Source organism: Tachypleus tridentatus, chromosome 3 (genome assembly GCF_004210375.1).
Source record: "Tachypleus tridentatus isolate NWPU-2018 chromosome 3, ASM421037v1, whole genome shotgun sequence".
NCBI classification, from domain to species: Eukaryota; Metazoa; Arthropoda; class Merostomata; order Xiphosura; family Limulidae; genus Tachypleus; species Tachypleus tridentatus.
The window spans coordinates 118,180,788-118,193,350 of NC_134827.1; the positions used below are offsets into that span (position 1 = coordinate 118,180,788).

General features: G+C 35.6%; 1 protein-coding gene across 2 annotated transcripts in view; it reads right to left on the minus strand.

Annotated features, from left to right (window-relative positions):
• Positions 1-12,563, minus strand: part of LOC143247856 (uncharacterized) — a 393,539-nt gene that overhangs the window by 159,801 nt on the left and 221,175 nt on the right. The gene's annotated exons all lie outside the window — the stretch shown is intronic.

A 12,563-nucleotide genomic window follows, 5' to 3' on the forward strand; every position in this document is an offset into this window, starting at 1 on the left:
TGATTATTTACCAGGTTGTGGAACAGAGTGAAGATAAAATGTCCATCTGATTATTTTCAATGTTGTGGAACAGAGTGAAGATAAAATGTCTATCTGATTATGTTCATGGTTCTGGAACAGAGAGAAGATAAAATGTACATCTGATTATTTTCATTGTTGTGGAACAGAGAGAAGATAAAATGTCTATCTAATTATTTTCATGGTTGTGGAACAGAGAGAAGATAAAATGTCCATCTGATTATTTACCAGGTTGTGGAACAGAGTGAAGATAAAATGTCCATCTGATTATTTTCAATGTTGTGGAACAGAGTGAAGATAAAATGTCTATCTGATTATGTTCATGGTTCTGGAACAGAGAGAAGATAAAATGTACATCTGATTATTTTCATTGTTGTGGAACAGAGAGAAGATAAAATGTCTATCTAATTATTTTCATGGTTGTGGAACAGAGAAAAGATAAAATGTCCATCTGATTATTTTCATGGTTGTGGAACAGAGAGAAGATAAAATGTACATCTGATTATTTTCATGGTTGTGGAACAGAGAGAAGATAAAATGTCCATCTGATTATTTTCATGGTTGTGGAACAGAGTGAAGATAAATTGTCTATCTGATTATTTTCATGGTTGTGGAACAGAGTGAAGATAAAATGTCCATCTGATTATTTTCATGGTTTTGGAACAGAGAGAAGATAAAATGTCCATCTGATTATTTTCATGGTTGTGGAACAGAGAGAAGATAAAATGTCCATCTGATTATTTTCATGGTTGTGGAACAGAGAGAATATAAAATGTATATCTGATTAAGTTCATGGTTGTGGAACAGAGAGAAGATAAAATGTCCATCTGATTATTTTCATGGTTGTGGAACAGAGAGAAGATAAATTGTCTATCTGATTATTTTCATGGTTGTGGAACAGAGTGAAGATAAAATGTCCATCTGATTATTTTCAATGTTGTGGAACAGAGAGAAGATAAAATGTTCATCTGATTATTTTCATGGTTGTGGAACAGAGAGAAGATAAAATGTCCATCTGATTATTTTCATTGTTGTGGAACAGAGAGAAGATAAAATGTCCATCTTATTTTTTACAAGTTAGTGGATTGTGTGAAGATAAGTCCTTCTTCTGACTTTAATTTTTTATACTCATTAAGGTTATATTTTATTTTTTAAAACATTATAACCCACAGAAAGTCTGTCACTCACCATTTTTAGCAGTTAAGTGTTGTACAATAATTTTGTAATATAAAACTATGCACTTAAAATTGAAGCAAATTTTTATTTACAAGTTATTTAATATAACGAACAGCAGTGCCGACAGATGTCGCGGTATACCAATGTTACATGCGCGTCGTAACTGAATTATCTCCTGCAAACATTCAGGAATTTTCTCACTTATTAGTATTTCTGGAGAAAAACATTGCAAGTTTCATACTTTTCTTTGGTGGATACTTTGTAGGAGTCCCACATAACATAATGTCTCCTCGATAAACTACACTTTATCAGGAGTGTTAAAGTATATTTTAATAGAGAATTTCATCACCTTGACCACACTATCAGCGTCAGCAGAAAAATATACTTTGAAGGAAAAATAATGTATGGGTGAATCGAACTCCTAATTTTAGCGTTGTAAAATCAGAAGAAGAATATATCCCTTATTAAAGAATTAACCATTCGTGTAATAAATGTGATCGAAACGTTTGTTCGTTTTTTTAATTTTGCGCAAAGCTACACGAGGGCTATCTGGGCTAGCCGTTCCTAATTTAGCAGTGTAAGACTAGAGGGAAGGCAACTAGTCATCAGCACCCTCCGCCAACTCTTGGGCTATTCTATTGCCAACAAATAGTGGAATTGACTGCCACATTATAACGCCCCCCACGGGCTGAGAGGGGGAGCATGTTTGGTGCGACTGGAATTCGAACCCGAGACCCTCAGATTACGAGTCGAATGCCTTAACCCACCTGGCAATGCCGGATCTCGTTTGTAAAGAAGGAATGGAGTTGAAAAGTATTTATTCGTGAACGCTTTGAAAACAAAATATTGTAAACCGGTGGTTTGGATAGGTTTTTTATCTACACAGTATTGATGTGTTGGAAGGGTAGTACAAAGTTGAATAACATATTTTTTTAAAGACATGATTTTTACATTTCGTTGGTTTAACTACTTATTCCTTTCACAACTTGAATATCGTGACCAGCCAGCCGTACTTGAGAAGAGGGTGGGCTCGTAGCTCGAGGCTGTAACATCACTTTTAGAATTGCATTAATTCATTTACCGTGAACGTAGTGCATCCAATGGTTAGATTTATGGAGCTAGAGGCCGGAAAACACTTTATAAAGGGCCACAATCTATGTCATCCATTCTGGTTGTCGTGACAAAAGGAACACATCATTTGAAATAAATTTTAAAAATATCTTAGAAATGAATATTAGCAACATTTCACTGGGCGACATCTGGCGGGCAGCTTGATCGTGAATTTGATTTTTTTTTTTTTAATATAATCTAAACCAACTTCCTTCTCATCCGTAACTCCATATCATTTAATGTGTACGTATAAGTTGTGTCACCCCTACCTGAATCGAATTAAGTGCGGGGTTCTTCCACGTTACCTCAAGAACGTGCTCAATAATCTTGATGTGTTTTAGGTCACGAAATTGACACGTTTAGAAAAAGAATCCAGGAAAATGTAACAGGTGTATTCAGAAAAAGGCGGAAAATTTTGTGAAAATTCTCACCTGGAATTTATAAATTAGATCTTCGATGACTGCTATCTAATGATCTATTGAAAAAGTACAGAATATTGTTGACGGTTTGGTGATAATATAACTTCAATATTATTCAAACAAACAATTATTTATTATTAAAAATACCATTTTTGGCACACATAATTTGTGTCGTCAGTTTGTAAAAGTCAGGTAGTGTCAGCTGATTTAAAATATTTTTATTACCTTAATTGTTTATAATATTCAAATAAAATTGTGACCTTTTCCCGTGTCTTTATTTCCTATCAAAAAGTTTTATTATGACTTCATTTCCTTTCACCTAGAGAACAGTGTTGACGTACAGTAAATTTAAACTGCCACACCACGTTTCTAACAGTAATATTTTATCTTGTAACTTGAGAAGATATTCTAATGTACCTGTAGGTTTAAGACAACCCAAGTAACATGGCTCGTACTAGCGACGACAAATTGTTGACCTATAAAGAAACTGAAGCGTTGGAAAAAATTGTTGCGAATTATGCGAGGAGAGGAAACAAATAATAAATGAATCACGCGCTTGTACATAATTAACTGTATCACCTTCTGATCATGCGTAGAATGGATAATATGACGATGGTCCTTCAAAATGCTTTTGTTTTGATGGTTACGTGTTTGTTTGTTTGTTTGTTTTGAATTTCGCTTAAAGCTACACGAGGGTATCTGCGCTAGCCGTCTCTGATTTAGAACTGTAAGACTAGTCATCACCACCCACCGCCAACCCTTGGGCTACTCTAATACCAACAAATAGTGGAATTGATCGTCACATTATAACGTCCTCACGGCTGAAAGGGTGATCATATTTGGTGTGACGGGGATTCGAACGCGTGACCCTCAGATTACGAGTCGAATGCCTTAACCACCTGGCTATTACCTGGCCTACGTTTGACGTAGGAACATTCCACGTGCGTTCTCGGTGTTATTGTTATTAAGCACAAACTTACACAATGTGCTATGTGTATTATCTCCACAACAGGTATAGAAATCCACTTTACAGATTTATAAGACTGCAGACTTACCGCTGAGCCAACGAAATACCTTTGTTTGCTTTTTTTTTACAAAGGAACCATTCCAAAATGATGACCGGTCAACATTTCTATGTTGACTATGTCAAAGAGACTACCTTTTCTATCATTTAATATACATTTCTGAAAATACGGTACTATTACTGGAAAAGGTTGTATATTGAATATTTTGTTTTGTATGCGTAGTTTTATGGACATTATCCAAGTATCACGTTATAACAATAACAATGTTGTTTCGAAAGCCATTTTTGTTTAAATCAGTAAATGAGTTGGACAACAGACATGACCAGGCTATGAAGTGTGAGGAACATGCGTAAATAATAAATCGTTGAAAGTAACTGACACCATAATATGATTAATAATAAGTTAGTTCAATTCTTTAGGATTTATTGAACGGGTATGGCATAGTCTGAGGATTGCGAGTCCCTGGTTCGAATCTCGTCACCAAACATGCTCACTCTTCCGGCCGTAACGGCGTTATAATGTGTTGGTTAATTCCACTATTTGTTTGTAAGAGTTGGTAATGGGTTATGTTGTATATCTGCCTTCCTTCTTGTCTACAAATTAGAGACGGCTAGCGCAGATAGCCCTCGAAAAGTTTTGCGCGAGATTCAAAACAAATGAAACCAAAGTTTTTTTTGGACTTATAGTTTCTGTATGCCAAAGAAAACTAACCCCCTTTGTTTGGGCGACATCTGGTGGGAAACAGGAAGACATTAAGATATTATGAGTGTCATTAAAATTTGAATGTCCCTTACCAAAATGTCGTTACATGCGCACTTAGACCCATCTGTTACGAAAAGGTTAGGAATGAAAACAGTGAAACGTGTCGACAAATTATCATTATGTTTGTTTAAATAATATTTCTAATGCATACATTACCGAGAAAATAACATGAAACGTAATTATATTAAAATAAAAGAAATATACAAAATAAAACAAACCAGTCTTCCTGAATCTCAGATTTATCAAGAATGGTCAACACAGTATAAACAACTTTCACTGTTCACATCTGTCCTGCGAACAGCAACACTTTGTGACTTTATACTTACGGGTGTGGAGACATAGGTATGGTGGTTTTGTTACTCTGTATTTGAGGGTGTCAAGGTTTGGGTCTAGTACTTTTATTACTTTATATCTAGGGGTGTCAAGACTTGGGTGTGGTGGTTTAGTTCCTTTGTATCTTAGGGTCTCAAGAATTGGATATGATGGCTTTGTCACTCTATATCTAAAATTGTCAAGACTTGGGTATGGTTTGTTACTCTACATCTATGAATGTCATGGCTTGGGTCTGGTGGTTTTGTTACTCTATATCTAGGGTCGTGAAGTCTTGGGTATGGTGGTTTTGTTACTCTATATCTAAGGGTGTTAATACATAGGTATGATGGTATTGTTACTCTATATTTAAGGATGACAAGGCTTATGGTCTGGTAGTTTTGTTACTCTATATCTAAGGTTGTCAAGACTTGGGTATGGTGATTTTGTTACGCTTTATCTAAGGGTGTCATGGCTTGGGTCTGATAGTTTTGTTACTCTATATTTAAGGGTGTCAAGGGTTGGGTGTGGTGGTTTAGTTCCTTTGTATCTTAGGGTGTCAAGAATTGGATATGGTAGATTTTTACTCTATATCTAAGGTCGTCAAGTCTTGGGTATGGTAGTTTTGTTTCTCTATATCTAAGGTGTTAAGACTTGGGTATGGTGGTTTTGTTACTTTATATCTAAGGGTGTTAAGACATAGGTATGATGGTTTTGTCACTTTATATCTAAGGAAGTCAAAAGTTGGGTCTGGTGGTTTTGTTACTCTGTATCTAAGGTCGTGAAGTCTTGGGTATGGTGGTTTTGTTTCTCTATATCTAAGGTGTTCAAGACATGGTTATGGTGGTTTTGTTTCTATATATAAGAGTGTCAAGTGTTAGGTATGGTGGTTTTGTTATTCTATACCTAAAGGTGTCAAGACTTGGGTATAGGGGTTTTGTCACTTTATATCTATGGGTGTCAAATTTTGGGTATGGTGGTTTTGTTACTCTATATGTAAGGGTGTCAAGGGTTTAATATGGTGGTTTTTTTACTCTATATGTAAGGGTGTCAAGACTTGGGCATGGTGGTTTTGTTACTCTATATCTAAGGTCGTCAAGACTTGGGTATGGTGGTTTTGTTTCTCTATATCTAAGGTGTTCAAGACATGGTTATGGTGGTTTTTCTACTTTATATCTAAGGGTGTTAAGACATAGGTATGATGGTTTTGTCACTCTATATCTAAGGGTGTTAATCGTTGGTTATGGTGGTTTTGTTACTCTGTATCTAAGGTCGTCAAGTCTTGGGTATGGTGGTTTTGTTTCTCTATATCTAAGGTGTTCAAGACATGGTTATGGTGGTTTTGTTACTTTATATATAAGGTGGTCAAGTGTTAGGTATGGTGGTTTTGTTACTTTATATATAAAGGTGTCAAGGGTTGGGTATGGTGGTTTTGTTATTCTATATCTAAAGGTGTCAAGGGTTGGGTATGGGGGTTTTGTTACTCTATATCTATGGGTATCAAACTTGGGTATGGTGGTTTTGTTACTCTATATGTAAGGGTGTCAAGACTTGGGTATGGTGGTTTTGTTACCCTATATGTAAGGGTGTCAAGACTTGGGCATGGTGGTTTTGTTACCCTATATGTAAAGGTATCAAGACTTGGGTATGGTGGTTTTGTTACTCTATATCTAAAGGTATCAAGACTTGGGTATGGTGGTTTTGTTACTCTATATCTAAGGGTATCAAGACTTGGGTATGGTGGTTTTGTTACTCTGTATCTAAGGGTGTTAATCGTTGATTATGGTGGTTTTGTTACTCTGTATCTAAGGGTGTTAATCGTTGGTTATGGTGGTTTTGTTACTCTGTATCTAAGGGTGTTAATCGTTGGTTATGGTGGTTTTGTTACTCTGTATCTAAGGGTGTTAATCGTTGGTTATGGTGTTTTGTTACTCTGTATCTAAGGGTGTCGTTTTGTGACCAATGTAAAAATGGTAAAAATGACTTTCATCTCAGTAATGGGATGTGATTTGTAGTTTCATAATCTTTCATTGTTTTGGTATTTGGTACTTCCAAACCAGCTATAAGACACCCAGACGACACTGTATGAAATGATCAAGGTCTCAACAGAACTCGCCAGAAGAGGACGCTTCATTTACAATTTATCAAACAAATTACCTATTATATGGTACAGTTGTATCATTTCTGATTTGTGCGTCTTATCAGTAGGATCCATCCATTACGAGTTTATTATTACACTCTGCCTGAGTTACCTTACAAGTACAATATGTTCATTACCAGTGTATAATTACAACCTGAATTATCTTATCCATACGATATATCTATTAGCAGTTGTTATTACAAAATGTGTTACCTTACCCGCACGATGTACCAGTTTATTCAAGACCCTTGAACTTGATAATGTTATCACTGTTAGTTGACCATTTGACTCGACCGTTTTATCACTGCTTAGTAACAAAAGTAAATTGTTCTGGTTCTAAGTTGTTACACAATGTTATTTAAGTATATCTCTTATCCACTGTAGTTTGTCCTCTTAAGAAGTTTCACCGAAGAACAGTGCTTTGGTTAGGAAGAACCTAACCAGTGATTTCCAACACCATCATTGTTTGTGTAGTGAGTGTTCCGCGTGCATCTGGTGTGACTTCACTGCTGAGGACCTTAATGAGGTCCTCCGCTGTCAGTTACAGATGTATTTGTGGAAATCTTTCCAAGTTTTGAAGAGACAAATTTCACTGTGTAAATGGACTTCGTCGGTTTGTAATGACAATAGTTCAAGTCTGCTTGCTAAGCTGTAGGTAAGATAAGGCTTTTTGTCATTACACAAGCCTGCGTTTCGTATCACAGCTTATATAAAAGTTCAATCACATTTATTTCCCTGATAGGCGGTTTCAAATACTTCTTACTTTCCCACTTATTTTCTTATTATTATTTCTTACAAGGCAAACTTAATTAATTCTTACTTTAGTAACAACACCCAGCTTCACCCCTCTCGGCACGCGCTGCACCTTCTGCAAAATTGTTCTGTCACTCCCACAGGTGGGACTGGGTTTCGGAAATTTCCGCGCCTATAAGTGAACTATAATTAGCCTAGTATATCTACCACTAGATGGCCTACCACCCACAAGGCCAGAATAATGCAGAGCTAATTATAATGTACCAGACTCCAACTTGGAGTCTGTTAATGTCGAAATTCTTATATTTATATAGTTGTTCTGTAACGTTAGAGCATTCCTCAACGTAAACCTGACTAGACATTTCTAATTAAATAGTTATAATAAATAAATATAATAACAAATTAACGACAAAAAAAAAAAGCACATCCAGTTCACGTGAATTCCCTAGCGGTGATCCCTAGTGGCTCAACCATAGACTTAAGTCGCTAGAATTCGGATTCTGATACCCGTGCTGGGCAGAGCAAAGATATTGTATTCTGTAACTTTGCAACTAACAACAAACAAATTACACCCCAATATTTTTCCCTCGGTGAAACAGCAGTAAGTCGAGGGACTTCCAGCGCTAAAATCCCGGGTTCGATTCCCAACATTGGACACAGCACATAGCCAATTGTGTCTTTAGTCTAAAATAAACAAATTCCTGGTGGTTAAATTGTGAAGAATGTGCAGTAATAGTTGACATTTGTTTGGTTTCTTCAATGTTTCTTTACCTTTGGACTTTACCAGTTGTACAATAATGAACGGTTACTTCAAGCTATAAAACAATGGTGACTAACTAAACTTAACCACTGTGTTTGAAATAAAACGACGTGCAGACATCCTGATTAGTTATTGTTCAAATATATCTAATACTTCTGGGTTGTTTATGGTTTTCTTGTGTTAATTGTGGTTATTTAACACTAAAGCACTCTACCTATTTTTCTCTGCGGATGGTTTCATGTGGTTGGGTTGATTGTGTTAATTGTTATTAAACGTTAAAAGCGCTGTGGTTATTGTTGTCTGACGATGGTTTCATGTGGTTGATTGTGTTAATTGTTATTAAACGTTAAAAGCGCTGTGGTTATTGTGTCTGACGATGGTTTCATTTGGTTGATTGTGTTAATTGTTATTAAACTTTAAAAGCGCTGTGGTTATTGTTGTCTGACGATGGTTTCATGTGGTTGATTGTGTTAATTGTTATTAAACGTTAAAAGCGCTGTGGTTATTGTGTCTGACGATGGTTTCATGTGATTGTGTTAATTGTTATTAAACTTTAAAAGCGCTGTGGTTATTGTTGTCTGACGATGGTTTCATGTGGTTGATTGTGTTAATTGTTATTAAACGTTAAAAGCGCTGTGGTTATTGTGTCTGACGATGGTTTCATGTGGTTGATTGTGTTAATTGTTATTAAACGTTAAAAGCGCTGTGGTTATTGTGTCTGACGATGGTTTCATTTGGTTGATTGTGTTAATTGTTATTAAACGTTAAAAGCGCTGTGGTTATTGTTGTCTGACGATGGTTTCATGTGGTTGATTGTGTTAATTGTTATTAAACGTTAAAAGCGCTGTGGTTATTGTTGTCTGACGATGGTTTCATGTGGTTGATTGTGTTAATTGTTATTAAACGTTAAAAGCGCTGTGGTTATTGTTGTCTGACGATGGTTTCATGTGGTTGATTGTGTTAATTGTTATTAAACTTTAAAAGCGCTGTGGTTATTGTTGTCTGACGATGGTTTCATGTGGTTGATTGTGTTAATTGTTATTAAACGTTAAAAGCGCTGTGGTTATTGTTGTCTGACGATGGTTTCATGTGATTGTGTTAATTGTTATTAAACGTTAAAAGCGCTGTGGTTATTGTTGTCTGACGATGGTTTCATGTGGTTGATTGTGTTAATTGTTATTAAACTTTAAAAGCGCTGTGGTTATTGTTGTCTGACGATGGTTTCATGTGGTTGATTGTGTTAATTGTTATTAAACTTTAAAAGCGCTGTGGTTATTGTTATCTGACGATGGTTTCATGTGGTTGATTGTGTTAATTGTTATTAAACTTTAAAAGCGCTGTGGTTATTGTTGTCTGACGATGGTTTCATGTGGTTGATTGTGTTAATTGTTATTAAACTTTAAAAGCGCTGTGGTTATTGTTGTCTGACGATGGTTTCATGTGGTTGATTGTGTTAATTGTTATTAAACTTTAAAAGCGCTGTGGTTATTGTTGTCTGACGATGGTTTCATGTGGTTGTGTTAATTGTTATCAAACGTTAAAAGCGCTGTGGTTATTGTTGTCTGACGATGGTTTCATGTGGTTGTGTTAATTGTTATCAAACGTTAAAAGCGCTGTGGTTATTGTTGTCTGACGATGGTTTCATGTGATTGTGTTAATTGTTATTAAACGTTAAAAGCGCTGTGGTTATTGTTGTCTGACGATGGTTTCATGTGATTGTGTTAATTGTTATTAAACGTTAAAAGCGCTGTGGTTATTGTGTCTGACGATGGCTTCATGTGGCTGATTGTGTTAATTGTTATTAAACGTTAAAACCGCCGTGACTGTTGTTGTCTGACGATGGTTTCATGTGATTGTGTTAATTGTTATTAAACGTTAAACGCGCTGTGGTTATTGTGTCTGACGATGGTTTCATGTGTTTGATTGTGTTAATTGTTATTAAACGTTAAAAGCGCTGTGGTTATTGTGTCTGACGATGGTTTCATTTGGTTGATTGTGTTAATTGTTATCAAACGTTAAAAGCGCTGTGGTTATTGTTGTCTGACGATGGTTTCATGTGATTGTGTTAATTGTTATTAAACGTTAAAAACGCTGTGGTTATTGTTGTCTGACGATGGTTTCATGTGATTGTGTTAATTGTTATTAAACGTTAAAAGCGCTGTGGTTATTGTTGTCTGACGATGGTTTCATGTGGCTGATTGTGTTAATTGTTATTAAACGTTAAAAGCGCTGTGGTTATTGTGTCTGACGATGGCTTCATGTGGCTGATTGTGTTAATTGTTATTAAACGTTAAAACCGCCGTGACTGTTGTTGTCTGACGATGGTTTCATGTGATTGTGTTAATTGTTATTAAACGTTAAACGCGCTGTGGTTATTGTGTCTGACGATGGTTTCATGTGTTTGATTGTGTTAATTGTTATTAAACTTTAAAAGCGCTGTGGTTATTGTTGTCTGACGATGGTTTTATGTGGTTGATTGTGTTAATTGTTATTAAACGTTAAAAGCGCTGTGGTTATTGTGTCTGACGATGGTTTCATGTGGTTGATTGTGTTAATTGTTATTAAACGTTAAAAACGCTGTGGTTATTGTTGTCTGACGATGGTTTCATGTGGTTGATTGTGTTAATTGTTATTAAACGTTAAAAGCGCTGTGGTTATTGTTGTCTGACTATGGGTTCATGTGGTTTATTGTCGTGAGCTGGTCCTTTTTTGTTTTCTATGTCACAAGCCAATTAAATGGTTTCGTGGTCGATAACCTATTTTAAAAGCTTTGTTTTTTAGACTTCCATATTTATTTACAAACATTCTACGCACAAAACTTGAAAACAAAACCAAAGAGCAGACGGAACCGAACGACTTGTCTAAGCACTGCTAAACCAACGAACTTGACTTATATAAGAGCAGGTTAATGACATACGTAGCTCCCTCTAACATTTCATCCCAAAGTCTCCTAGAAAAACAAAATTATTTTGTTTTCCGAGCAGGTGCTGAGGTTGGCAGCCAATCAAAAATTATTCGTCACAATTCATGTGAAAATCATGTGCAAAATATCAACTCTGCATTCCTTTATCATAAAAATCCACGTTGACTTATCCAGAGGAACATAGTGTTCCGTGAGAGGTCGCTGCGGGTCAAAAGCGTGCTAAAGAGATGATTGACCTTTGAGGTCGAGAAACTCCTTAACTATGGGAGTATTATTTTAAATGGGAGAATAAAACTAATAACTGCTTCGTCAGTCCTAACACTTCGAGACTGTGCTGTACTCTCAGTTTTACCAGCAATAAATTACGAATTTACATCGTTAAATCAGAGGTTTGATTCCTCTCGGTGGACTCAGCAGATAGCCATATGTGGCTTTGTTATAAGGAAAATACAAATACTTTATTTACTAATGACCTCATATTTAATCTTTTAATATTTTCTTCTCAGTTCTGATTCATAAATTCATTCTAAACTTTTTTAATATTCAAATATAAATCGGTTTAGGTTTCAGTTTCCTTCACAAATTAGGTTTCAGTTTATTTTATTACAATAGGATTTTTCCAAAGAAGTGTTAAGGTTTGGTTGATTTTCATTAAGTGAATTGGTTCTCTAAAATGATCCTTCATACTGATAAGAAAAGGTTTACAGTGATTTATTTGTAAGTCGTTCATCATACTGATAAAAAAAGGTTCACAGTGTTTTATTTGTAGGTCGTTCATCATACTGATAAGGAAGAGTTGACAGTGGTTTATTTGTAAGTCGTTCATCATACTGATAAGGAAGTGATGACAATGGTTAATTTGTAAGTCGTTCATCATACTGATAACGAAGGGTTGACAGTGGTTTATTTGTAAGTAGTCTATCATACTGATATAAAAGGGTTGACAGTGTTTCATTTATAAGTAGTCTATAATACTGATAGAGAAGAGTTGACAGTGGTTTATTTGTAAGTCGTTCATCATACTGATAAAAAAAGGTTCACAGTGTTTTATTTGTAGGTCGTTCATCATACTGATAAGGAAGAGTTGACAGTGGTTTATTTGTGAGTATTTTTTATAATACTGATAGAGAAGGGTTGACAGTGATTGATTTGTAAGTCGTCTATCATA